This window comes from Lepisosteus platostomus, chromosome 8, assembly GCF_059453375.1.
Source record: "Lepisosteus platostomus isolate fLepPlt1 chromosome 8, fLepPlt1.hap1, whole genome shotgun sequence".
NCBI classification, from domain to species: Eukaryota; Metazoa; Chordata; class Actinopteri; order Semionotiformes; family Lepisosteidae; genus Lepisosteus; species Lepisosteus platostomus.
In genome coordinates, this window is record NC_142618.1 from 20,548,081 (window position 1) to 20,575,054 (window position 26,974).

The 26,974-nt window shown below is 38.9% G+C and overlaps 1 protein-coding gene across 1 annotated transcript in view; it reads left to right on the forward strand.

Annotated features, from left to right (window-relative positions):
• The first annotated feature begins 261 nt into the window (after positions 1-261).
• The window catches only part of svila (supervillin a), a 119,154-nt gene continuing 92,441 nt past the window's right edge, over positions 262-26,974 (forward strand). The window contains exon 1 of the mRNA XM_088642856.1: positions 262-677. The gene's annotated coding sequence lies outside the window, so the exon portion shown is untranslated. The remainder of the gene's footprint in view (positions 678-26,974) is intronic.

Consider the following 26,974-nt stretch of genomic DNA (forward strand, 5'->3'; position numbering starts at 1 on the left):
TTTACTGGATAAAAAGGAAAGATCGCATTACTTCTGCTTTTACCACTACTGTAAGCTATAATGAGTCCCAAAGATGAGCCTAAGTCATGATGACATAGAAAATGAAAATAATGGGCGTCAGGTGAACTGCTTTATGAGTTAGCGGGAGTCCGCTCTGCGCTCCGGGGTGACGCCGCCTGCTCTCTTCCCTGTGGCGCTGAGGAGCTGCCCCTTTAAGAGTTGGCTCACGTAGTCCGGAAGCTGCAGGACTAGGGGAGCCGCAGGGAAGTTTGAGAGAGAAGGCTGGTGTGAATGACAGGCGTTTGTGTATTCAGAGAAAACGGACAGCTTTCACTTTAAATAAATGAAACGGCCACAACTGCGCGTCTCAAGAAGAGAGCGTTTGAACTGGCAACCCGTGGTCTGCAATTACTACCAGCGCCAGAAAATCAGCCCCCCAGCCAATAAGAATGTATATGATCTACTCGCGAGTTTCTTTCGTGGTAACGTTTAAGCAGGAATCACAATTTTTATAAATTGTATAGTGGCAAATAAACATTGTCTGGCTTTGCATGCTTGTTCTTGCAAAATGCTGTACGCCGTGTGGAAACGATTGCAAAGAACCACCCAAAATTTCTCAAACTAATTTTCGAAGAGTTTAAACTGCTTCAGCCTAGCTGTCCTAATTAATGGAAGAGGTAAGTTAAGTTTAATCTTTACGTGCATTTCCCGTTTGTACTATTGTCTTTTTTTTCGCTATAAAAACATTTCAGCTCTTTGAGTCTTTCGGGCGAATGATTTGTTAAATCGAAATATTTTAGATTCTAAACCTAAAACTGTTTTAAGACGCAGAGGCAGCAGGTAACTGGTTCGTCACACTTGACTATTTTCGCTGGCTAATGAAATGACGCGCAAAGGTTTTTTTGGGGAATAAAAGCATAACGGTTTTAATTTGTTTTTCACGGAACATACCGCTTACTAAAATGGAAACAACTGCTCTTTCCATTGAACTTTTAAGTGAGTTTTTTTTTTTAAGTCGCTTGCTGCCATCTGCGCTAGCTCAAGCAAGTTGTAATGTTTGTGTTGGATACTTTCTTTTGTCTGAACGGCTACCACAGTGTGTGTTGATTTGCTATGGACAGACGTAATGTCCATCTGCATACTGTATGTTGATATAGAAAATATAATTATTTGGTTTTATAAATACAGGCCTGAAAACTGAATTTTGTTTTTCATTTTAGAATTCAATTGTCAGCCTAAACTATATTGTATGAGTGTAAAGTGTACAATCTCTGCTTTGTCGTGTAATTGCCTATTTTTAAGGAGGTTGTAAAATAGGATACATTTTGGCTTCAGTATAGAAGCATTTATTCCCCCTAAATGAGGTCCCAGTGTGGCTATAATATAAAGTTACCCTTGCTTGTAATTGAATCCTTCAGCAACCATCGGAGGATGGGGGCAACGATGACAAAAGCCACGAACCTCACATTTGTTATGAAGTGTACAACACCCTCTACAAAAATTGCTTTTTTACACTTGGGTACTCGTTATGTATGTGGATTATGGAACAAGTCTCTCCAGCAATGGGGTTTAAATCCCAAAGTGTCGTCCTCATTCAATGCAGTTTTTAAAAGTTGGGACTGCTTTTATTTAAACATTTTAATAAGATACTAAACTCTGTATTCCACTTTAGAAACGGCAGCGCTTTATAGGAATGTCCCTAGAGCTGGGGAGCTTCAGCTTTGTTTTAATAAAATCAGCATCCAAAGTTTCTTCCGGACATTTTCAAATACTTTTATGTAAAAATAAGTTTGTTCTTTTGTCTCCAGAGATAAGTGTGGGCACCAGTTTGGGGCAGATTTTAAAAGCACCGCCAGCAAAATATGATCTGTTGTACAAATAATTGTACAAATTTTCTCGTTTTTTAAAAAAATTTGTCACAATATACTATATACTGTTATCCCCTCACTAGCAAATGCTAAAAATAAATTGCGTACCTTTCAGTGAAGTAGTTACAGTAGATCTGATCAAGGGGAAGTATAAAAATTAGCATTATAAAGAACTTTATAGAAGAACTTCAGTTTCTTAAATAAAGATCAGCATTGCCTTCTATATTTTAAGAAGTAACAGTCATTTCCCAAATTCCAATATTTGTGTCCAATATGGCTGTGGTCATCTCTGTTCCCACTGTGTCGCTGTTGAGCAGGTTTTATGGGTATATTTATTGTAAGTCATTGACCACTAGATCAAATAAGTGCATTTTAGGAGATGGATGACAAAAGGTTGTGACTTTCTAGGTCCAGTGTTAATTGCCTATAGAACAGCCTCTCTGCTCTTCCGCAAAAAACTTTTAAATCTCTCAAATGAATTAATCATAAAGTACTTCTTCCTTCCTGTCAGGTCATGATGGTGGATATAGTGTGTCCTCCTCTGGTCCTTCAGTGCCAGACCTTTAGGCATTTTTGGTAACTTTACTAAAGCGTTAGTGTTCAACTTGAAAGAGGTCTATTTAATCCCAGAATATAATTGTGTTTTGGTGACAACAACACTTCTGCTCCTAATGTGACGGAGGGTAAATGCTTTTTTTAATAATCCTGTAATCCTTGGGGGGGAAATAGCACTGTTTAAATAGATTACATTTTCCCTGGGTTTTGTTTTTTCTGATTGGTTTCTAAAGCCTGGGTTAGCCTGCTTTGCTTGTTTTCTAAACATAGAAACTGTGTGTGCTATGGGTGAAGATGGCCTTTTCTGCTGTACAGCTGCCTGGTATTCCAGGGTGGCCTCTTGGTAGGACCTCAGGGAAGCTGCCCTCATGCAGGAGGGTGTGGGGCTGAGCTCCGAAGTGGAGCCACACCACTGACGTGTGCGGCAGGCTCCAGGGGCTTGTCACCAGCGCAGTATGAGTATGGTTGTACTTCAGCCAGGGAAAGGCTCCAGGGAGTCGTGTCAGAGGCCTGGCTGAGCGCAGCCTTTTGTTTATAGACCTCAGAATGATGATCTGCAGGAGAACACTATAGAGTGCCACTGAGGAGAGGCCATGCATTGTATTATTCATATTCTACATTGTTTACTTAACACAGGAGGTGAAAGGTAAAAAATGAGCCAAAATCTGAAATGAGCACTTAAGCTCTAGTGGGTTATTAATTATTGAGTAATTCGAGGTCCCAGCTGCTGTATTTTGGTCCTCGTCTTCAGGAGGACAGCAGTGTTAGAAGGTTAGAACAGTCATTGACTTCAATTTGTAAACATTCATTAGCTTCATATGGTGTCCAGTTTCCTTTGGCATCTGTTCTCTAGACCATAGAGAACACGAAGACTTGAACTTCTTTGCCAGTCAGATTCACGTGCTAGATTTTTGAGCCAGTGTTGTTAATTTTATTTCACAAAGCGGTTCATCCGGGGGATATGTATGTTTTGTCATTTGTAGTTTCATGAAACAAATCTTAATTGGGTCTGAAGGCAGTCTCAATTACAGTGTATGAAATGCTATGCAGTGTCGGAAAAAATCTGTATAAATTAGTTGTCGGAAACGGAACAGATTGACTGGGAGTGCTGTGGACCTGGTGCTGTATTAATTTGTGCAGGCTGGTGTCGCTGTGGTTGGCATTGCTGCCTTGCAGCACTGGGGCTCAGGGTTCCATTGCTGGGATACGAGTTTGTATGTTCTCCCTATGAGTGTATGGGTTTCCTCCGGGTGCTTCTGTTTTCCTCCAGCAGTCCATACTGGTAGGTTATTTGGCTTCTGGGAAAATTGGCCGTGGTGTGAGTGTGTGCCTGTGCTGTATGATGGACTGGCATCCCATCCAGATTGTATCCTGCCTTGCACCTGTTTCTTGCCAGAATAGGCTCTAGCTCCCCTGCAGCTGTGCATTAGATAAAGGGGTTACAAAATATATGCAGGCAGTCCCTTTCCCTTGGGTAACACCATAGAGTTTGGTTAGAGGCATCCACTTACAGCTGTTGGTAAGGCCTGAATAAACACCATAGGAATGTGGAGTAAACTAATTGTTTAAAAAAACATGTAACTTTTGCTCTTCTTGCTGAGCCTTGGTTCTTGCTGGTATCTGTTGCAAGTGTCAGCGCTTACATGGTCACATAGCCTTTGATTCATATTGCGAATGTAAGCCTACATTTCACAATTTAAATGTCCTAGAAGATAGTGTAAAGTTTCTTAAACTCAAAGCTCTGTAAACGTCCATTGAATAGTGGTAAAATACAAAGAAGAGTACATCAATGTGCAATATTTGGTAATGCATTTTAACGAGAGGTTTGAAAATGCTCTGAATATTGTTGTATGAAAGGATTTCCCAGCCTAGATACAGCTTTGCTTTTTTTTTTTGCAAAGGGGACAAACAAGAGACGTGAGCTCTTAGCCTTATGGTATGAAGCCCTGCTGCTTCTGGTTTTTGTTACAGCTGAGTTCAGAACTGTAATCTTTAGTTTTGTATATGAGGTGTGATTTGAAATTTTTCAGCCCATAAAAAGTTAAGTGGGATTGTACTTGGATTTTCTCAGATTCAGGGCTGTAACCAGCTAGACTCTTCAGAAAGACAAAAGGTCATTTGGGGAGTTTTTGATCCATATGTCTGTTAAGATTTTGTACAGAAATGTTTTCTTATTTTGGTCTAAAGTTGTTGGAACAATAGGCTTGAAGTAGAAACTAAGTATTAAGCACAGAACCAAGTAAACTAAAGTCTACACTAGTAAGTCATCAATACAATACATAATTGATTACCAGTTCTGTTGTCTGCTGGCTTCCAGTCCAAGTGTCCCCCAGGATCAGGGTCCCATCCACTGCTATAAAGGAAAGTTCTTCCTCGATCACCTTGCAATGGACAGGACCACGAGAGGATGCTCTGTTGGAATCGGCAGTAATGATTGTGTTGCATATTAACGCTGCCTTATTTTGTTAGTTTTTCCAATTTGATTGCTTCTGGTAACGAAGCATTCTGCACTAAATATTGACATTTCCATGTGACTTTAGCATCGGACCTATTTTACGGTATATTTAAAAAGTGCATGGTAATTTACCTCGTATTAACTCAACTGCAACCCTTTTCAAGAGCACTGGTAGCAGATGCTCTTGTTCTTAAAAAATAAAGGACAAAGTCTTCAGGATATGTCTGCCTGTGTTCTTCTGAATTATGCAGTAACCAAAGCCTATCTTAAAGCAGTGAAATAGATTTTATTGTGCTGGGCTTTGATGAGAGTTTTTGAGTTTTGACAATTGCTTACTTTAACCATGATTTTAAAAAGGATCAGTGACTTTTGTCCACCTAGCTAGCAGTATTGTATCGTGATATTCAGAATACAGTAGTAGTAAAATATTGCTACTCACAGAATTTATCGTAGGGGCATGGCTTCAGTATAACCTGGGTTCATAATGAGATTTACATCATGCATTTAATTGTAGATCTGTTTTTCTGAAACAGTACTGTTTTCTAGTCTGGTACTAATTTTGCTATTATGTAAAACAAGCTGCAATCACAGGTTAATTATCTTAATTTCTTCCAATTCCTGGAATTCAGATACTGTATCTAACATGATTGTACAGAGCTGTAGCATAAAGGTATTGAAAGAACCGTTAACTTGCATATTAATCCCTTATGTGGTAGTGACAAAGGAGGACAGCTTGTTGCTGGCAGCCATCTTGGAATACTGTACTTGAATAAGAGAAGATTTCAATTGATTTTATTCTTGTATAGCACTTTCTTTTAATGAGCATTCTCTAGGCACTCCACATAAATAATACAATAAAAAGTAGTCCCATAAACAGCTATATATAGAAGTGTGTATTTGCAGTAATTTCACCCTTTGACTTCCTAATTACAGGGTGACTACAAATGAGTTCATAATGTGTTGAATACCTTTCCACAATGAAAAGAGTGTCTCTTTCTAGGCAAATGTTAATATGGTCTTACACTCTCCTTTGTGTAATGGATTCATTTTTAAAGAATGACTAACCATTGCATCTTTATTCAGTAACTGGAGACTATAATTGTCCACCCTTCAGACTGTGATGTACGTTTGTGGAAAGTTTCCCATTTTTATTCAGATGAATTCCCAGAAACCCAGCTGTGTTGGCTGTGCCTGAGCTAATGAATTGTCATAATCTTGCATTTCATTTTGAAAATGGGCTGACAGCTTTAATTTCATCCTCTCCAAAATACATTGGTTCCAGGATCAGTGCTAGCAGTTTTAAGGTCCTTGACTGTGTTTGCAGAAAAGCCACTGCTAATGAGGAGAAAACGTTATACAAAGTAAGTGAGTAAGAAAACAGATTTAATGTTTTCACTCAAAAGACTCATTTTTTTCTAACTACTTCATCCAGTTTAGGGTCATAGAGGAGCCAGGACCTATCCCAGTGGGTACAAGGTGGGTAGCGCCCTGGATGGGCCTCTAGCCCATCACAGGGCACACGCGCGTGCGCGCGCACACACACACCACGGATGGTTTTACTGGGAACCAGTTAACCTGCCAGTATGTGTTTTGAAGTGTGGGAGGAAACTGGAGCACCCAGAGGAAACCCGCATGAACATGGGAAGAAAAATAAGTGAAAACATAAAAGTAGAAAATGAGAACTCCCTGCTGTGTAGACTAAATGCTGTACCCTGATTAAAAAAAAAATCAATCTGTTCTGATTCTCTTAGAGGGTTTCCATTTTGAGAAGTTGCGGGCACATCTCTTCTACTCAGTCTTGATAAATGATCTCAGATGCCCATTAATAACATTGGCAGGTTTTTGAAAAAGCAGTGTTTACCTTGCCCATCCAGTGTAAAGATTTACAATCTCTTGTCTATGGGGTCATATGCCTTCTTTTTCAGCAGTCTAACCTCATTAGCCTTGAGCTGTCTTTCTGTTAATCTACAGTTTCAGTCAGTTTTGCGTTTCTGACCTTTTTGTGGGGGCAAAACAACCCATGCAGTATGTGATGATATTAAATAAAAACATTATTGTTATGTCTTTAGGCCAAGTGACACAAAGCGTATGAATTCATTCACATTTACAGTGATTTGATTAAATGTGTAAAGGAAAATTACTTTGTCTTTAATGGCACTAGTATAAGAAATGACAACACAAAAATGACTATATAGACTTGTCAGAAAAGTAACATTGTATTCAAGTTATTTTCATGGGAGGAGAGCCAAAGATATTCCTGCAAAAGCGCCATTTAATATATACATGGCATGTCTAAAGAATAAGCAAACTTTCTCAAGTTTAAGCTCTTGGTTTTATTCATAAACTACTGTAGCATTAATGGTCAGGACGTCTGATGTCTGTTTTTCACTAGGAAGCTTCCAATCCATTTCTGTTCAATAATGTTGTGTCAGTTAATATACTTAATATAAATCTTGTTCATTTTATTTTTTGAAGTGAAAATCTGACCTTATTTTGTTGTCCCCCGATGCTCCATGACTCGCGTAGGAGGTGTGCTTGCCTTGGCTGTGGGGAAATCCCAGATGATTCTAGCCTTGCATAGAAGAGGGACTTTTGTATACTAACTGACATTTCTTTGGCCCCAGCTCTTCATTTAAGGGCCTTTGCTATGGAGGAGTCCCGCTTGTTGTATTGCTGGGATATTGGATGTTCTGTGTGGTTTGGCTGATGCTGTATTAAGGCTGCTTTTTATGTATTCCCCCCCCCCACCCAGGTTTTAATTGCTTTTCTGTGGGAAACTGATCTTAACTGATGGAGCTTTTGAAGTACCACCATCTTCCGGTGCTATGGATTGTCTAGTTTTTGCATAGTATTGTACATCTGTTTGTTTCCGGCACAAATCATTGCTGCTGGAGATTATTATAATTGGGTATATTCACTTGGTTGGACAATAGAATACAGGGATTACATTGTCTGGGTCCGGATACTTTGCACGGGTCTAACATCAACTTAGATCACAGTGGAAATGGTTGTGTATGTTTGCTGTAATCCTCGCAAAGTCTATTCTTCAGAGGTGAATTGGCAATGGATTTATGCTCTGCCTGCTGTGTAAAATCTTTTGCCAGCACTCAGTACATCTCTTATGTTATTTAGATTACCATATTTTATTTTTTTAAGAAATGGCAAGGAACAGCTTTTTCCCCAGCTCTTGAGTTGCACCTCTATAAAATGTAGGATATTGGGGGGGGGGTGGTCTGGAACAAGTTCCCCAGCTATAATGTCAACTGTTATTGCTTCTTTCAAGAAATGGTGGGATAGTATCTTCAGAAAAAAAAACTTAAGGAACTAGATGGGTCACGTGACCTGCTCCTCTCATTTACAGAGTGTATATTTTTTTTCATTTTTATGCTGCGATATTTCTTGCTGCTCGGTTTATTTTGCAGGAAAACCAGTAAGAAAGTTTTGTTCTTCGAATGATGGATGTCAATCTAGAGTGTGATTGGAGCTCCTCGGAAGCTCTGGGGCTTGGGTGAGCAGGAGGTGGAGTGCTGGAATATTTTTATCATTTCGAGAAGAGAGAACATTGACCTCAGCAGCTCATCCTCTGCCACCTCTTTGCTTCTTTGTAACACTTTTTGTGCAGCCGGTTTGACCTCTTTATTCCCGACCATACAGTGTCGATGTACTGGATAGCAAAGCATTTCTGCGTGTATTGTGTATTGATTTAATAAAAGATGATGGGAGCCCCTGACTGAGCCCTGCTCAAGCCCCTGTATTATCTGGAGCTTAGAAGCCGAGCTTGTACTGAAAGAGTAGGAGCTGAGGATAAGATGACATGGAGCAGAGCAAATGAGTGCAATAATTGCTGTGTATGGTTAAGTGATGGCTCTTCTCTGCTTACAGTATCTTTGTGCTAACCTAGACATTGTATTTAATTTGTCTGTTTTTGAAATATGCCCGTTTTGGTTTATATCAGTATAAATACACATAAACTACTGTCTTGTCTCCTCATCTTAATACACTAATGGCCAAAAGGTCAAGAGCTGTTTTCCATTTTGGAGGATATTGAAGGACTTTCAATGTTGATCAATTACCCTGCTCTACAACATTGTCCTATACATCACTCAAAACAAGATATATTGGGGAAAATAGCTGCACTTTCATTTTTGAGCACACAAAACAGGTTTATAATTTTGTTTTCATTTTTTTGAAATGCCTTTTGATCTTCCTTACTGTAGTTGTTGCTACACTAGCGTGGGCTCTGACGCTCATAAATGAAATGTGGTAGCGATTGGTGTCCTGTCTCTTTGGCGGTTTTAATATAAGAATTCTACGTTGAGGACCTATTTACACCTGACGGCGAACTCTTGCAGAGTCTGTCAGGGCTTGTTCAAACAAACTTGCGTCCACTTCTTCACCTGGCCTTATCCCATCCATGGTTTGGTTGGAATTGTAGCAGAGCTCCCCCAGAGCGGGTGGATTAATGAGGGGCCCCCACTCCGGCTCCTCATAGAATGGGCCAATCAACCCATCAGCCTTTCTGTGGGAGGTAGGAGGAAATTGGAACATCTGTGGAAAAACTCCCATGAGTTTGAACAAACACTGGTCACTACAATATTAAAAAGCATGCTACAGGTCATTTATTTTTTTGCAAACTTGTCAAACTAGACCTTTATTAAACCTGATACACATTGTGAAAGGTTAGGTCTTTTGTAAAACAAAACCTGTGGAATTTAGCTCCTGAAGCCGTGTTCTGCTAGTACAGTATATTGCACTTTAGGGTCTTTAAACTTCAGTTTCTAAGCTGATCGCAAGTATAACATTTCAGAAGTGCTGTGTTTTTAGCCCTAGTCAGGTGACAGGGTCTGTGAAAGGCAAAGCAGCTGTTATCAGGCTTTACAAACGTATCTGACAGTTTTTTTTTTTATTGTTGTGCTCCAACAGGTTGTCCTTTTGAAATGAGAGAGCAGCAGCCTATAGCTTTGTGCATTTGCCAGCTGTTGAGTATTCCCCCTGGCTAAGAGTGTAGACATCCCCTCACATGTGACTGGACTCATTGCTCCAGTTTTTGAAGCTGAATTTTATAACGGATGATTTGTGCGTATTTAGATATCCTTAATATAAATTAAACATTCACCTTAAATATATAGCTCTGTAGATGGAATTGGATCTACTACATCTAGTGTAAAAAGCTGTGAAAAAACTTGTGGTCTGTTTTTTTTCTGCTTCTGATGTTTGTTTTTCCCCTGTGTGTTACAGTATCGCTCCAACTTCTCCATTATCAAAGTGGGTGTGAAAATGTTTGGTTCTTTATGGAACTCCTTTGGTATTTAGTGGGGTTTCTCGTGAGCATTTTTACTGTACGTTTCCTGTTCAAACACAGCTTGACCTAGCGAAGCTCGGGTTTAATTGCGAATTTAAATGTCCTTTTAATTTTGGTGATGTCTGCTCACAAATCAAATCTTGTCTATACTTAAATGATACGGGTTGGAGAATTTCACTCCTGTACCGTTACGGCATTAGTTTGAACATCTTACTTTTTCTACTGTTCTAAAATGCTGTCATGCTCGGTTACTTTCATCATGGCAAAGCTCATTGGAATTGTCCAACTTTTCTGTGCCGCTGCGTTGAACGTTAAATTTTAACAGCCTTTCTTTGTTTACATTAAATCAAAGAATAACATGTTTTAACAACCCAACATTATTTCAAAGGAAAGCATCTCATCGTTTAACGCTTAATGTAAGAACTTGGATTTAATACAGTGAGTTAAGCATTATAGTAAAGGTAGACCAGTTGTCTTCAGTTTTCTGTTTAGAAATGAAAAGTAATTGGGAGGTATGCAATTTCAGGTGGATTTGAAACAGAGGATATAAATGTCTGTACATACTAATATGGTTTTCTTGTAATCTCAGTTACAAGTTCAACTTTTAAAATTCGATGTGTTAAACTATTAGGTGTGCAGTATGTTAGGATGTTCATTTTTAGTATACTAATTAAGTGATCTAATCCAATGATTTCCAACTGTTTCCTGCAACACTGTGGATGAAATGTTTATCCTTGTCAAGAAACTATTCTCTGACTAGAAATTTCATTAACTTAAAATAGGGTAGTACAGTACAGGCCATCTCAATCCACTTCAAATAAAAAATAAAAGTAGACACTAATGTTACCTGTAAAACATTAAGTATCAATAGAAAACACAACTTTGTGACCCTGTATTGGCTAAAAGTTAGAAAATAGATGGATAGCAAAGATGGTTAATTCCCTGTTCATGAAATGGGTACGCCTCCATGCTTTATGGTCTTTGTAACTTGCTTGCCTTTCGTCATGTCATACTAATCGCGTGTCTTTGTAATGCAATTTGTACAGTACGTGGGTAGCTGTGATCTGCAGCAACAGAGCAATCTTACTTTACATTGGCTATTCTTGGAAACATAAGGAAAACTGCAAACAAGTAGAGGTTTGCAAGTCATTTGATTTGTAGTAGCTGACTGAATCTGGAGGGGCCCCATTCAGCCATTTCTTGAAGGAAGTTTGTCGCTTGTTCCAGACTTAGACAACCCTTTGTATGAAGTGTTTTCCATCTTCTGCTTTAAATGCATCTCCCCTTCATTTCTTTTTGCATTACTGTAGTTTGTGTAACACTGATTCTGAAGATGTCCATTACTGTACATTGTTTTTTTTCAATGCCTTTGATGGTTTAGAATACTTCATCTCCTCCACATCACCCTTGTTCAAGACTGAAAAAAAAACAGTTCTTTAGGTATATCAGTGACAATACGTTTGAGCCTGGGAATGTACTTTTCTTGTAATTTTCTTAATTAGGACTTGCTAGTTTTATATGGAAACGATAAATGTAGCGACTTGTGGTCTGTTTACTGTGATATCATTGGTTAGTTGCAGCAACTCTTTCTTGCTCAGGCATTGCATTATTAAAGATTTTGAAACTGAAAAGAACTTTTTGACCCAACACTTAATCAAGTTGTCAGATAGATTTCACAGCCATTTGACAGTCTTTCTTATCAGTGTTGCTGTGTTGTAACCGTGCTTGGGGAACACTGTAAATTGAACAGTTACTTTTCTGTCATGTTTACCACTGTGCAAATAACTTATGCCATTTGCAGTGCTCTTCCAGGGTTGCCCCAGTGTCCCTACGTTTAGGTCCATAAACTGTAAAACAATGCCTGTAAATTCTGATTAATCAGAAAGTAATGCTAAAATATCAACTTCTACAATATATAATGTTTTGGATGCTACAGTGTGTGACATTGGGCGTGACCTGGAGTACATTCAATTAGCAGAGCACTACAGAGCATCACATAATAGGCAAGAGAACTCCCAGACCTGACTTCTTTGTCCACAAACATCTAAGCGATGTGCTTCTTTCTTAAACGGTCTTAATATTGCTTAAAATGTAAATATTATACACTGATACTAATGTTGTCCTTTTTAGAGCTTAATTTTGTTTTGGTTCTGTCTGAATAAGGCCAGCCTGAGCCTCATTGCCAGTTTCCTCAGATATTTTTGTTACAGCTTTTCTCCATCTCCTTTGTATTTTCTGCACCGTTACTTGTCATTCCATTGCACTTAGTCCGGGACAAATTCTTTTCCAACTACAGTCATTGAGTGCTTTGAATATCCATGCTTCCGTTTGCTTTCTTGGTAAAATGGCAAATCCTTTGTAATTCTGGCATGCATATCTTAGCTAGATGGTTCAAATAAGCAAGTGGAATTATAACTTTTTCATAAACGAAGTGTTGCACAATCTGAAGTATTGGTGCTCTTGTCAGCCTGTATAGAAAACGCAGCTGGAAACTGAATAATTAAGCTGGACTTCAAATTCTTTGCATCTTTATACTCGCAGAGATTATTGAAAAGTATACCTCTCAGTGATCCTGTATCTTCATTTCAGCAGGGGTCTTATTGGAAAAAGCACTACATCCAGAAATACTGGAAGAATGTTTTTCAGCAGCTGTATAGGCCATTGTCTCTTTGGCCATATGGTAAGCAATCGCATATCCGCTGTGCCTTCTTTCGAAGTAGTCGAACTAGGAATTTGAGCCGATGACTTTATTTCCTGTTGCTTCCAAATGTCTTTTCGGCCTTTTACAGTTCTAAGCTCATTTACAACACGGGGAGAACATACTGTACATTGTCCATGGAGCTAGCACTCCAGGTCTGGAACTAAACCCAGGGCCCCAGCACTATGACCCACTGTCACCGCCAACAGTCTAGTGCTTTGAAGAACATTGACCTACTCCACCGTTTCCTCTAGCCAGCTGTCAGCTGCTGGTATTGCTTCTTACACTGTTCTCGCTTGCATTGGGGGTCCCAATCAAGATATTACTGGTGTGTTTTTCCAGTGTGCTCCGAATATAAATATGTGGCTTGTTTCCTCTCGCATGTAAATAGGTTTGTCTTCATATTTGGCAAGCATTGGTACATTTCCTACAACTAATTTACCATTACTTTTGTTATTAAATGCTTATTGCCCGACTTAGAAATTTTCACTTTCGTGTGTTTTATATAAGGATATCTACATTTAGAACGAAACTGCTTGTTTCAAAAAGCACTTGCTTTTTGCTCTTAGTGTAGAGGAAGTGGTTAATATGTCAAAACACTGCTGCAGTATTAGTGGGTTATGGCTATTGAATGTTGCAGGGTTATTAACTTCCCCTTCCAACAGCCTGCACTTGAAAACAGAAGATAACACACCAGCTGCCTCGTCTGGTCCTGTTACTTTCCCTTATGAACCTGACCGTTAGTCCCCACAGCAGGGAGCTCACCCTGAGTGACCCCCCAGAGAGCAGCAGTCCCGAGAGACAAAGTGGAGATTACTGTTGGTTCAAATGGTCAATCACTTTTCACTTTCTACGTCATCTCATTTTTCAACATGGTGCGACACTGTCAATACATAGAGTATTTTAGAAGCAATCTTATTTTCAGTCTGAATGGTTAAGCCCCTCTAAATAGTGGGAAAACAGTACAAGAAAGGTGAGCTGAAGATGAGCAATACCCTACCTTTTAAAATGTGCAGTATTTGGCAATCGGTTTATTTTTATATTCTGAACCTAAGATGCGATTATCAGGGCTAAGGCTTTGGAAAGGGGACCTATTCTGCTCTTAAATAGTAATGTAAGGTCACATTTGCCTGTCAAGCCATTGGTGGTGGTTGTTAAATAGCAAGCTGGGGAAACCCTGGCTGACAACCAACCCATTCAGCCCAACAAGGTAGAATCAAAAACGCTTATCAAAGGCGAATCTTGGCTACTGTACTGTAATGAGGTTGCCCAGATTCAACCAGCAACATCTTGATTACCCTTTAAGCAGGTGCCTTTACGTGTTGAGCTGCTGCTTGATGTTATTTTACTTTTGTTTCCTTGAGTGTTTTCGGGGCATTTCAAAACCAGCTATGAAAGCCCCTTTGAACATTCACTGTGCCTTCTCCTGTGGGCTTTGTATCCTGAAGGCTGTATTGTCAATCCGTCTACAGTACCCATTTCTACACTGTCATCTAAAAAAACCACTGGAGCTTCTGTGTCAGGGGAAGGGCTGAACAGAACCACTAAGTCAGGGGTGTCCCTGCATCACCGGAACTCCTGGCTCTAATTGTACCTGCCCAAGTGTTTGCTGGTTCTCACAAACTTCCAGCCTTCACAAATGTGGTGAGAGTAGAGTAGTTTCATTTTGAACAAGTCAACACCACCCTGCTGTACTCAATCGTGCATTTTCAGCAACGTGTTTTTTCTGTGCGCTCTTGTCAGGGCTGATGTTGGCTTGTAAGAAGAAGTATTTTTAATAACTGTTGACTTTTGCACTTGAACATTCAAGGAACTGGGCTTTAAGCGTTTGGTTGGAGATCTAATGGCAATATTTTTGATTGGTTTAAGTATTTGTTCTTAAATGTTAGTGAAAACCTATGTCACGTAAATGTACCTATTGAACCATTTAGTTTCTTGAACAAATATTTTCACTGACATTGAAGGCAAGGAATCCGAGATAGTCATTTTTCTGAAAACAGCAGGCAAACAGCTGTAGAAGCATTTTAAGATACTATTGGCTCTTTGCCATGAGCCTTAAAGCTTACAGATTTGGATGAGGCAGGAGACTGCAGTATTGAAAAATTGGGTCATGGAGTAAAATACCAAGGTCTTTTATAACTACGTTAGCTCTTTCCTACAGAGGATGTGGATGAGAGAATGAGGGTTGCAGAGGTATTGATCAACAGAAGACACAGGAGATCATGGAAAATACTGGGAAGGTTTTAGGTTAATTGAGAACACTTCGCCTGAGATTTTGCAGCTCACCAGACCCATTCTGCCACTACCCTACAAGGTAATCAGATCTTCCGTTATTGTTCCTTGGTCAGGTACTGTATGCACAGTAAGTTCTAATTTACTCTTCAAAGTTCACGTTCACCAGAGCCTAACACTTTGTAAACAGGCTTGTCTCAGCCTTTTTCATTACTTTGCTGAACCTGCCAACCCTGCACTTTTAATCCAAACAGTTAATGGACGATTTAAATTTAAAAACTACATTTGCAGAAGAGGTGAAAGTGGGGGAACTGCATCAGCATGAAAGCTGTAAAGCAGAGGTTAATTCCACGCTGAATAGTGAGAAAGTATAAGGCACTGTTTTTGCTGTGAAGAAGCTCAAGAAATGTCCACAACTCACTGGAGAGTTGATATCTAGTTGTTCGTTTTTTGATATACGGTAGTACTGGAGGTAAAAGATTTAAGACGGCGTATGGATCAATTCTTATTTAAGTTCAGAAACTGCTGTGCAGTAATTAAAAATCTCAGTTTAACATAGTTACTTGGCAGTTAAGTCCTTTTGAACTTGGGTGGTCTATAATTTGAATTGCAGTAATAATCCTGAAGTCTTTCTGGTGCTACTACAGTGTTGACTGAGTATCGTTCATTGTATAAATATAGGTATTGTGAAAATTAGGATCACCCTTTACAGAAATCCAGGGTTTAAAAGTTGACCCATAAAGTGTATTATAAATTGCATATAAGAATTACTCTAACCATTATAAGAAAAGGGGGGGGGAGTTTGGTACAGATTTTGAGCAGTACATTTTTGAATATCTCCAGCTAGTCAAGTGTAGTTGGCAGTGAAAACCTTTGATTTTAGAAAAGAAAAATGTTAGTACTGCTTGAAAGTTTATTCTGCAAAAAACTTGTGTGGGCTTTGCCTTATTACAATAAGAATGCCGTTACTTTTAAGAGCTCCTTTGTCTGTAAACATGAATGAATACGCCTTCTTTTTTTTAAGAACCTAACTTGCAGACTACATTTGTTGGAGTAAAACTTGCTTAAATGCATATAGTAATCTAATTGGAATTCTACACATGACTTCACAAATTCATGGAAGTTTTCACATTTCAGAAGATTGTGGTGGAAAGTGAAATGCTTTCTTAGTTTGCCTTGTTCCTAGGAAGTATTTTAATCAAGTGCTTTGAGTTTCTTTCTAATCATTTTTTTTCAAATGCCTTTATCAGTATATTGGAATACCAGCCCTTAAATGGGAATTTGGACAGTCATGTTTGCTGACAGCTTTAGCGGTAGACACCCTTGTTTATGAAGTCTCACAGTATCATGAAGTAGCATTTTGATTCAAGCATTTGAGTACTCTTACTGCTGGAAAAAATAGCCAATTATGGATGTATGCATGTACTCTTAAGTTTTTTTTGTGCTGTGACCAAACTACCCTGATTTCAGTAACTACAATGGTGAAAGCCTCAGTTTAGGAAGTGATGTACTTATTGAATCAGAGTACTGTAAGTTCATTTTGAAGCTGTGTGTAATAAAAAAAGACTGTGCTGATCTGGAATTTTTTTGTTGTTGCAACAAAATTCTGGTCTGGTATTTTGGCATAGACAATGTCTCAGCTGTGTTTTCAACAAACAGCTGTTCTACATTTGAAGGCAAATCTAAAAACCATGATTCTCAAAGTTCCCAAACACTTAATCTTATTTGGTTTCATTCCCCCACCCCCAATGTAGCTTGGTCTCTTCTTACTTTTGATGTTTATCATCTGATTAATCATTGAATTGAAGGTCTTGTCTGGGACACTCTCCTAGATTAACTTTTCATCTTCCACAGACATTTAGAGTTAGCCTATTAATGGGATTTCAGCTTTGATTTCCTTTTTCAGTGAGCCTCCAGAGCTTTGTTTTGCCTTGGTGGTTGAGCAGAAGATGTGGGCGCTCAGTGATTCATACATTGGTGTTGACGTTTTTATTTTTGTGATGAAAAAATAAAATGTGTAGCGGATCGTAATTAGTTCTAAAAAAATGTGCAACTGCTCTAGAAAACTTAAATATTGTTTTGCCTTTATCTTGTAAAAATGTGTATACACTGTATATATGCATATATAAAATTCAAATAAGGTTGGTGTTGCTCCCTCTGTTAGGGGATAACACCTGTGACTCTACATCGTGGGAAGGAAAGATGGAATTTATACGTTGGTGTTGTCCACCATAGCATGTTAAACGTTTCCCACATGCTCCAACAGGATATTGTGCTGAGATTTTTACGTTGCGCAATGGACCTAAAGAAGCTCTTTACTTTTGTGAAATCCCTCTCCGCTCCGCTAAATAAATTAGTTCCATCCTTTCTGCTGAATACGATCATTTTGTTTCTGCAGGGAACTGCAGGCATTCTTACTCTGCTATTCGGTTTTTCCATAATTTTTACTTGGTGCTCTTTCCATCACTGGACTTACTCCATCACCAACTGTTGGTCCTTTTAACAATGTGACTGTTGAGGTCACGTATGAATTACGTATTGGTAGGTATTTTTTTGTATAGGTATAGTTTCTCAGATTTGACAAATTGGTATGTGATAAAGGTTAAAGCTTTTCTGAGAAATAGAATCTGAGTAAATTCTACAAATACACATTTAATAGAATTCACAATCCTTGTTCTTGGTTATGGTGCCTCATACTATAAACAGTATTTTGTCCACTTTAACATACTAGATGAGAGTCCTGTATTGAGCATATGGTGTGTTTTGTTTAGCAGAGATACAGTATGTTTGACTGGAAGAGAGCTCCTCTGTTCCACTCTTTGTAATATACTGTAGAGTCTTTGGGCTGACTGTTTTGAAGGACGGTTTGCTGAGTGGGCACAAATGGGGGGGAGAACTATTTATTTATTTTTTTTCTAGAAACCAAAACTCCTCTGGATATCAGAAAGGCATGGGCCCTGAGACGGAGTCTGGAATGTAACTCTTCTCAAGGAGCAGATCATTCTTTTAGAATTGTCCCGTGTTGGGAAGGGAGGAAATTGGATTGGGATGTATTTTGCAGTAGTACCTGTTAAGTGGCCATGTACAGTATATTTTTAAATCATTTTTTATTACAGTAAGTGTTTCTGTGACAATTTATCCATCGGGAACCTCTTTGAATGTTTTTTCCTCAGTTCAAAACCAGGGCAGAGCAACTTTTTCTGTCACTTATTCTTAGGCTTAGACCAGTTTAGATGTTCCAGCAGCAGATATCCACAAATTGGAAATAAACAGTAGAAGGGTGCACTTAATCTTTTGTGTCTTCTCCATTTTTCTTAAAAGTGCGGACTGTCATTAATTTTTTCCATGAGCACTTCGTGATCAAATGGGGTCTAATTGCTGTTTTTGACAATATGGTTGTCAGGCTAGTTTATAGGCAGGCTATTTTGGCTGAAGTTAATGGCTGGGATGGTAATGTTTTGTGAGGGTGAGTGACTCTGTCTCAGTTGTTTGAGAAGCATCTAATCTATCTTCAAGCAGATCATCAGCCTGGCAAGCATGATAAAATGTTATAGCATAGTGTCGGAGGCTAGCTACAGTCTTGGGTACAAGAGGAGAAATTTGTGAAAACCAGACGGCAAGATAAGACTTGCACAGATAAGGGGTAAGAGGGCTTTCTAAAGATGAAAGAGCATGTGTAAGCAATGTGATCATTTTCTTGTTCCTCTAACCTCGACACCCCTTCTCTGAGCAGTAGGCTGGCACCGACATCTGCAGTCCCCCCCCCCCTCACGCCTGCACCTGCTGATCACCGAGTTTCAAGTTTCCCATTTTGAATAAAAGGCAGCAATAGGCAAACTGAAACAATGCTGGTCTTGTGTTGAATAACTGGGATCCCCCAAAAATGCTGGATCAGTGTGTGCTGTTTTTATTCTGCCATGCTTTTGCTTGTTCTTTTGTAGAATTTAACATAGAAGGGCAATTCCAGAATCCCTGCCCCCCCCCCCCAAAAAAAAAACCGTTCTGGTCTTATGAGTTGAGACATGACAAGCTTTTTTGCCCCTCCTCAATAGCTACTTTGTAGGTGCTGTTCTGTATGATTAGATGGATATAGGACATCCTAATAATCCTACTCTACCCCTTCCCAGTAGTGCCTGCCCAAGTTTGCACTCCATATACAGTACACCGTGAGCACATACTGGTTTTTAAGCTATGTTCCATATAGAATCATTAATATAGCTCCACTTTGTTTGTGCTTGAAACGTCTAATAATCAATGTACTGTGAAATGTCCTGCTGGATGTGTGAGGGAGGAGCCTTGATTTTGTAACTTGTTTAATTAGGTACATCTTGAACACATCAGGGTGGTCTGTTGAAGAATGTTGTAAATAAGCCACAAAGTTATTAATGCATGGGTATTGTAAGCAAAGGTGTGTCCTTTTAAAGTCTTAAGATCTCAGGTTGGAGAAGAAAATTCCTCCTTTTTTGAGAAGGAAAGCTTATATACTATGTTTTGTTATTTAAGAGGGTGTTCGTTTGAAATATTAAAGAACATATTATACAGTACCCAATACCAGCTTAGGTATAAGCTAAGCTATGTCGAAAGTTCGACCAAAACATAACCTTTTGGTCTGGAAATGGAGATTGTGTTACTTTAGTGACTTGCTGTGAACTTTGTGGCAGGGCAGTAACAGATTTATTTTACAAGATTAGTTCCATTGGCATCTATAATAAGTGCAAACTAGGAGGCCCCAATCCAGATGCATGTGCATCGTGCTTGTGCTGGTTTTAATACAAATAAAACAAAATGTAGAAGCAAGGCAGGTATTAAGTAGAGCACTAAAAAAAATCAATGTTTTTTGTTTTGTCAAAAAATTTGCTTACCAGGGTTTAGTGTGTGCAAAGTGGATTTTTCTTTAATTATAAGCATTCCTTAAACTATGTAGTTAATAACTGCAGATCTTCATTGCTTGATTCTTTGAATTTCCAGATTACCCCAAAAGAGGTGCATCTGTCACAGTGACTCGATTCAACGTGCAAGACCTGATTTAATGGAGTCAATTATAACCATATTGAACTTGAACTTTATTGCCATATGTAACCGGTACTGGTACAATGGAATTCTTACTTGCAGAAAGTCTCTCGATTTGTAAAACAAGTCTAAAAAACAAAACAAAGTGCAAACAGTGCATCAAGATAATATACAAACAGTAGACAATGTGCAAGTAAACATGTAGACAGTTTGAATGTAAACAATACAGACGTGTAAACAATGACTAGAGATGTGCAATAGATAAGAAACCATAAAGAGGTAGATGGTGATGGTGTACAGTAAGTGTGGTCTGAGGGGGATGGCTAAATGTGTTCGCCAATCTCACTGCTTGTGGATAGAAGCTATTGAAGAATCTAGTGGTAAGTGTCCGTATGCTCTTATATCTCTTGCCTGAGGGCAGTGGGGTGATGGGGTGGTGAGTGAGTTCTGTGATGGCCAGAATTCTACCACGGCAGCGGTCCTCATAGAGCTGTTTAATCTCAGTGAGACCGCAGCCAATGAGCTTCTGGGTCATATTGACCATTCTCTGTAGTGCCTTTCTTTCTCGCGAAGAGGTGTTGCCATACCACATGGTGATCCCGTTGGTGAGGATGCTCTCGATGGTGCATTGGTAGAAGTTCACCAACACATGTATTGGCATCCCCCATCGCTTGAGGCACCTCAAGAAATAAAGGTGCTGTTGAGCCTTCTTCATGATATAGAGTCAGTGTTCACAGTCCAGGTTAGATCTTTAGAGATGTGAATTCCCAAAAACCTAAAGCTGGTGACTGTTTCCACTTCCGTTCCATCAATACTGAGTGGGCTGTGAGTGCGTGGCCTGTGTCTCCGAAAGTCCACTATTAGCTCTTTTGTTTTCTTTACGTTCAAGAAAACTACTGTTTTCTTGATTCTACTGTATATTATTTCGGTGGTCTTGATTGAGTTTAGAAACTGTGATGGTAGAAAATGTAGATAAAATGCCAAGACTGTGGGCCAGGGCCAGCCCTAGCTCTTGGGGCCCTAGGCAAGGCCTTGGAAAGGCCCCTCCAGATCACGATTTGCACGGACGCTATCGGCTCCCAGCATGACCTTATTTTACAAGTAAAGGTTTATTCCAGGCTGGCAAGAGAAGAAAAGAAATGTCTCAGCTGTGGAGCCCCCCCACCAAGAAGGCCCCACAGCCAAAACTGTTTTTCTTCTCTCTTCAGCCTGGAATAAACCTTTACTTGTTCTTTTGCTGCCTACGCATGCTGACGCAGCTCCCTACTTGAACTCCTTCAACCTTATTTTACTAATGTAGAACAATTACATTCTAGTGTATAACTAAAAAAAACTTTTAACCAGCTTTGAAGAACACAACTTTTAAACAGGAACACGAGGCATATCTTTTACTAAGAACTACAGTAACTTGTTTTGTTTTTTTTTTTACTCCCCATGCGGGAATCCATTCTGGAAGCGGGTGTATCCCTAAATGAAGTCTCTCTCTGGATTGGTTGAGTGGTCTGGTTTTAAATGCCAGAATGGGATGTCCCGAGATGGCGCCTGAAGAGAGGAAGAAGAAACGGCGAAAAACGTGATGTCGGATTTGTTTTCTTAGCTGTGGTGTAGGGTTGGGATTGTTGTGGCACCAGTGTTTTTTTTTTTTAAGTTTTCCCATTATAGCTTAGTTAAGTATAGTGTAGGAAGACTCTTTGGCTTGTCCACCCTTTTCTCGGGAGACAGTTTTAGCGGGTAATGGGGTTGTAGAACAGTGTAGTGGTTTTTTTTTGTTCCCTTAACCCCGTGTTTTGTTTTTTGTTACTTCCTAGCATTTTCCATCATCCTACATGTGGTTGTGTGTATTCCCGTCAGTTAAACCCTGGCTCATATGCAAGTCCCCATTCGCCCCTAGGCTGAGCCGTATAGGGGACATAACGGTAATGTGTTGTAACATTGAAAGTCATAAAAAGGAGCGTTAACAATGTTGAACCGAATCTGTTACGCAAAATTACTGAAACCTTTGACGAAATATTTTGTTCTTGAAATCCTGTAATTAAGAAATTAAAAAAAAGTGCACTCAATAACCAGGGAGGTGAAATCAGTATGGCAGAGCAGAGGTTTTATAAAGTTCTTATAAATCTATTCATATATTTTCGATCTCTGGTACAGTATGTTTTAATCCACTTGAGCTCTGAAAAGCTCCTCTCTGTTCCTGCTGCTGTCACTGGGAGAGATTGCCATCCAAAGGGCTCCAGGCTTAGTTCACAATGACCCCATTTAATGAATAATAATAATAAACTTTGTTTTATATAGCGCCTTTTAAAGGTGGCTTCTCAAAGCGCTTTACAGGATGACAATAATAAATAAGAAGAATTCAAAAGATAAGACACAATTACAATTACAACAATAACAATAGAGGAGACCATGGAAGGTGGTACTAAGAAGAGCAGAGGGGTGAAGAATGGAACCAGTTAAGTAAAGGCTTTTCTGAAGAAGAAGGTTTTGAGTCTGGATTTGAAGGAGTTTAGAGAAGGTGACTCTCTGATATCCTTGGGCAAAGAGTTCCAGAGCTTGGGGGCATAGCAGGCGAAGGCCCTGTCGCCCACAATGTAGACGGGCTTGGGGAACAGTAAGGAGGGCAGAATTTGAAGAGCGGAGGCTGCGAGGTGGGGAGTAAGGCGATTAATAGTTCTGACAGGTATTGAGGTGCCAAGCCATGTAGAGCCTTATAGGTGAGCATGAGGATTTTAAAGTCGACGTGGAATTTGACCGGAAGCCAGTTCAAGGACTCCAGGGTAGGAGTAATGTGAACACTTGCACTACAGGAGTGCATGAAATACAGGAGAAACTGCAAGGAAAGTGATGCGTTTCAATGCCAATTATGTATAATTTCTGAATAGTTTTTGTACTTTTCATTTGCTTTCATACTTTGGTTTGGCTGGGCAAAACTAATGTTTAGCCACACTGCATGTATACAATTGTGGGGAAACGCGACTCAATTAATTTTTAGTAAAAACACCTAAACTAGTCTACTGTACATGTCTAGCCTGAAAATGTGGCACATCTCCAGTTGGCTAGTTACAAGGATCTTACAGGCTCAAAGCCACATGAAATACAAATTCTTGCATTATTACAATGACTTGATTTGGTGTACCTCTGTTTTGAGATCGCTTATGCTACTCTTTTATGAAAGATGAAAAAATTGTCATCCCGTAGAAATTATCTACCAAATAATTGTTAGAGCCAAACATTATCTGGATAACTGGATAACACCCTCTTTATCCAGTGATTCCCCAAATAATATGCAGTATGTACATTATTTAACACTCACTACCATACAGCAGCATGTTCAAGAATAGATTGAGTTTGAAATTCAGTTTATCAATTGTATTGATACAAACTATAGTTGGCATGTACAGTTCTAGTTCCGATGAGAATCAAAGATTCTGGACCAGCTTTACATTTATGTGCCATTCTATCGGGTTTAACTTTTCACCTTAATGCCTTGAGTTCCAGCAGTGTGTTAGTTTCATCTTATCTTTCATCACTACTTCGTCCTGAATCTGAATAATACAGCACAGAAGAACTACTGTATTTGCATGTATTTTGTTCTTTTCAACAATTTGAAAACTAATTTTCCATCCGTTCCTCTTGATGCCGCAGTCGCAATGCGGCAGATAGTTGATCCTGTTGGTGTTGACCTGGTCAAGTAAGGTTGCCATTTGTTCTTGTGACATAAGAGACGTTCCCGATCTTCTAGATGTAAGTTCTGTCCTACTCGGTATCGGTACGGAAGGTCCCATGTTTTTCAAATGTAACATTGGCAACTGTATTGTCAGGATCAAATTAATTAATGGTAGTGTGATCTGGATCAATACTACCCCCTCTGACCGACAATAGGGCTCCATTGAGCAGCATTTACCCTGCATTTTTTGAGTTGGATTAAATGCTATTGAAGCATTTGATCTTGATCAGAAATGAAGGTGTAAATCCAGCTTTTATCAAGACAATAATTGGTAGTCCTACTGATGGGAAATCATTTTCAGCATATCCTGATAAATGCCAATACAATAGAGAAAATAAGCAGTAAAAACACACTAAAGGATCTTTAAGCCTAAATATTACCATATTAAAAGGTCATTCTTTGACCCAGTCATGCCCCATGCGTACCTGTGCCTCAGGAATTTTAATCAAATCGGCAATTTTTTTTAAAGTCAATTTGAGCACTCTGTTTTCTGTTCTGCAAGTGGCGGAAAAAGTGGTCTAGCCTGAAGTAAAAAAGTGTATTAATTTAGTTAATGCCTGTTTACCGAGTTGTGATCTGGTACTGTTGCCTCAGCATGAGGCTTGCATAAATGTCGGAGCCATATTGGTATGAACAAAGCTAAGACAACAGGCTAAAGCTTTCCTCAGTTCTTCAAAAGGGATATTTTTCTGTGATTTCAGTGTAGTACTGTTTTAGTGTATGCTCCAAAATGAGTCTGATCTGTGATTATTTTCTCTACTATAGTATGGGTATCGCTATTCAGAAACGTAAGGCATGTTGGTCATTCCTGTAGTTTCAAATCTGCATTAACAACTGAAAGAACCTGAAAAGAGTGTCACTGATTCATTCTAGGACAATGTTGTAAATGTTACAAAATGTCAATAAATATTTTAATATTTAGTATTTCCTCTTTGTGTCACTGCAGTTGTTTTCTCCATTGAATGGTATTCTGCAACAAGAGTTTCAAACCATCGTGTTCCAAAACATGGTTGGATTCTTCCGTTTTCTCCAGATCTGACAGGTTGCATCTGCTCTGTTGGGCTTCAGATCAAAGTTTTGTGGCGAGCAGTTCAATGGTTCTTAAAGTCTTCACTTTAACTGTAGTATCAGTACTGTTTGCTCTTTTCAAGAAGTAAGAATGCATAATATATATATATATCCATTACATTGAAAATACTTTGAAGAGGGTATTACTTTTAATTGTTGCTTCATATAAACTGCAGTTCATCTGTGTTGGAGTTTTATATGAGTACGCTAATAATACACTAGGTGTCACTGTATGTCGAGGAAATGTCTCTGTTGACTAGGCATTTTGTCAGTGAACCACTTTAAAAGACTGATCAAGTCCATGGGGTCAGCTGTACTGAACTTCAACATATAATGGTCTGGAGTCCAGTAAAAGCTCTTACTTGTTTTCATTTTTATCATTTGTTTATAAATGCAGGATTATTAAATTGTTTTGTTGAGGTGTTGCCAGAAGCTGTTTTGGGACTGACAATTTCGTAATGCTTTGAGCTTACAAAGACCACTCCAATATTAGAGACCATTCGCATTTCTACTTATGGGCAATCATGCTTTTGTTCCCTTCTTTTATTTCACTTAGCTGTGCTCCCTGATGAATTAGTAATGTTTTTTGTTTACGGCAACCTTTGATGACTGGTCAAGTGATGTCATGACAATTTTCTAGACTGCAATGTTTAATAGCTCAGTATGGTTAATTAAAATTTGGCTCTTTAAAGTACTTTCTGAAACAACAAATTTGTGAAAGTTTGAATAATGAATAAAGCTTCAACGGTATCTGTGGAATGTGGATCTAGATGAAGACTGCTGTAACGGGCATTTAGAGGCGGTCTTGTACATTTATATTCCAGCACTTCTCTGGTTGTTTATCTGATTATTCCAAGTTTGTCTAAGAATGTCTTTATATGCTCCTACAATTAACTTGTTCCAAATTACTACTATTGGAATCTCCGTAGTTGTTATTGTTCCAAGTGGGGGAGATCAAAAGGCATACTATATACAACACAAGCTAAAACGCATTTCTCTTTATGTGATCCTGCTAATAGCATATCAATGACCCATCACTGCATCATCTCTCAAGAAGCACCATGAACTTTGAGTTGGTTTAGATCCAGAAAAGAACATTTCTGCATTTTAAACGCATGCACTAAAATTACAACTAACATCACTCTCATGCAGGTTGGCAGTGTTTGCTGTTTGCTTTTAGCAGCACTTAAGAATTCCCAGGGCTCTCTCGCACACATGCACACAGCCTTATACAGTATACTGTGCTTGTCCTATTAGGTTAAAGCCCACTGTGTGACTTTGACAGGATGTTGAGAAATAAACTAAAAATTATTACGCATGAAAATATGGAGCCCTACAGTAGTTCACTTCCCCTGGAGGGTGTTGGCCCAGAGAATTATCTAAAATATCTCACTTTGTGGTGCAACTATGGGATTCTTGTAAGATAGTCAGCATTAGTTAAAGCTTATGACACTAATGGAAGAATAAATGTCATTAACAAGAACTTTTGTAATTTCCTCCATTTACAGTAGCTGGTCTGAAAAGCTGTTGCACACCAATAGTATTTTAGAAATTAAGACTTTAAAGTGTGGCCCAATCTAAAAAGAATCTTGACTGCAGAACAATGCACTCTGCTACAATTCTGCCACTTCAGTAAATTGGTTTACATCTGTGGGGTTGTGGATTTAGTGTCTTCAGTGTGTAACAAAGAGAACAGTGAGATTAAATAGAATCTGTGTATGAAGAAAGATTTAAGATGGATATTGTGATTTTTTTTTTTAAATCCCAAATCGCCAAAATGTGATCTGGTGAATAAGAATAATATCCAAGTCTTTTTGCTGTATCAGCCTCCTGTGTAGTACTAGGTCATGAGGTCTGCCATTACCATTGGTCTGGGGATTGATAAGCAATCGTGGGATAGTTCAAGACTTTTTGGGGGTTTGTGAAAACAATTTTTTAATATATTTTTTAAAGACTTAGAAGTACACTTTTTTTTAATTTCCCTTAAAAGATGAGCTTGGCCAAGAAAATAATACAGTATACAAAAAAACATACATTCTGTTGTGGGTTTAAGTGCTTGAGA